The sequence below is a fragment of the Danio aesculapii genome, chromosome 23 (genome assembly GCF_903798145.1).
Source record: "Danio aesculapii chromosome 23, fDanAes4.1, whole genome shotgun sequence".
NCBI classification, from domain to species: domain Eukaryota; kingdom Metazoa; phylum Chordata; class Actinopteri; order Cypriniformes; family Danionidae; genus Danio; species Danio aesculapii.
The window spans coordinates 3845826-3848389 of NC_079457.1; positions in this window are offsets into that span (position 1 = coordinate 3845826).

Here is a 2564-nt window from a genome sequence, read left to right on the forward strand (position 1 = left end):
CCGGTTTCCCCCACAGTCCAAACACATGCGCTATAGGTGAATTGTTGAACTAAATTGGTGAGTGTGTATGGGTGTTTCCCAGTACTGGGTTGCGGTTGGAAGGGTGTCCGCTGCATAAAACATATGCTGGAATAGTTGGCGGTTTATTCCGCGGTGGTGACCCCTGAAATAGAGACTGAAGCTGAAGAAAAATGAATGAATGAATATTCTTTTACTGCATGCAATTTAAGCATTAAAGTATGGTAATGTATTTCCAACTGAAAGGAAAATTCTATTTTTGTTTTTTACAAGTGTTTAATCATTTGCACTGAAAAAAAAATGTTGAATTATTCAAAAGATGTGCGGCTCATTTTCTCCATGTAATAAATAGATTATCAGTATCTGCCTTTTTGTATTATTGCAAATATACTTAAAGTTTTAAATTAATCCAATACCAGTCAATAACATCCAAATAATCTAAGATACACTGCTATACTGAGATATAACTTTGAGCTTACATCTCCCAATTTTAATGAGTCTATGAATTCATATTTCCCAATGTAGTTTTTTTCTGAGTTTACATCTCACAATTTTGACCTTTTAAGACAGGGGTCACCAAACTTGTTCCTGGAGGGCCGGTGACCTGCAGATTTTAGCTCCAACTCTAATCAAACACACCTGAACAAGCTAATCAAGGTCTTACCAGGTATTCTTGAAACAATCAAGCAGGTGTGCTGAGGCAAGTTGGAGCTAAACCCTGCAGGGACACCGGCCCTCCAGGACCGTGATTGGTGACCCCTGTTTTAAGAGTTTACATCTCACAATTATATTTAGCTTTTTGCAAGCATTTAATGATTTTGCACTCATCAAAATGTTGAATTATTCCAAAGATGTGCCGCTCATTTTCTCCATGAAACTAATAGATTATCAGTATCTGCCTTTTTCATATTATTGCAAATATGCTTATAGCTTTAATTAAATAGAATATCAGTCAATAAAAATAATAAAACATTCCTCAATCCAAGTCAAAGACGGCGGATATCTACAATTTATGCTAGAATAACTACTTTGCTTCCATCTCCAACTGGTTTACTTAAACAAACATGGGAGCAAGATCTGGGTATTGAGATTTCTGAGGACCAATGCAAAGACATTCTCAGTTTAGTTCACTCCTCATCTATTCGTGCCAGACACGACCTACTACAATGTAAAGTACACTATAGGACCCATTTGACTAATGCCAAACTTTCTAGAATATTTCCTGATAGAAGTGATGCCTGTAACAGATGTAAGCAGTCACCGGCCGATTACATGTTTTGGTCATGTTCTAAATTAACAAACTATTAGTCTAATATTTTAAAATTCTTTCTCAAGCTCTTAATATAATCATCACTCCTGACCATCTGACTGCCCTTTTTGGTTATCTTCCAACCCCAACATCAACATTGCCTTTACCACCTTGCTCGCCAGGCGCGCAATTCTCCTCAACTGGAAACATGTGTCCCCTCCGTCATCAGAACACTGCATTAGAGAGGATCCACATTGTGTCTATCTTGAGAAACTGATTCGAGAAATTTGATTTTAATGTGATTAAGACAATACTCTGATTAAGAGTCGACCATGTAAACAGCGATTTTTGATTCATTTAATCAGATTAAGGTCATAATCGAACTAAAGCGATATCGAATTAAGACGTGTGGAGCAGTGGTGTAGTCGGGGCTATACGCATGTATACTCCGTATGCCTACTTTTTTCCATGAGCTGTTTGGGTATTACGACTTCTGAGAAGCAATTATTGCGTATACTCACTTGTTTTGCTATTTTCACGTCCCTAATTTATGTGTATTTGCGTCCCCTTTACCTGTATACCAAATATTACTGTTCCCCCTCTTCAACCGCCCTCCTCCGCCGTCCACTGTTCACTTTCTTCTGCGACTCCCCCTCGCTCTTCACTTTCATCGTGACTCCCCTCCGCCATCAAACACCCCACCATATCACCCCCCGCTCTCCACTTTTGTGCGCGGTACCTCTCTACATCCTCGGGTAACATGCCGGATCCGTCACCCCAATCTGTTCCGGGACCTCGCAATTCACAAATTAAGCAGTGAATGTTCCCATTTTAACTGCATATCAGAGTGCCATCAGAGTGAAACATCATGTGTTGTATCGTATTAAAAATGATCTCCTATTATGACTTAGACCTATTATGATAGTGAAATATGCAAATTTGCTTGTACGTTTTTTTATGTTTATATTTATGCCAGTTTCAATTAAAAAAGGGGAAGTTTTATTTAATACATGGAAAAATACTTGAGTATAGGCTAGTATTTGAGTTTTTGAAGAAGTGTGCTTTGCTTTTGTTGATAAAAAAATTAATTAATTAATTATATATATATATATATATATATATATATATATAGTTATATTAATTATAACAATATTAAAAATTATAAAAAGTATTCTTAACAACATACAATACTTGATTTAGCTGTCTTGAAACGTGATTTTTTTGTACAGTAATAAAATAAATACTTGTTGTTGTTGTTTTTTTTTGTTGTTTTTTTTTAATAGGCTCATTTTACAAG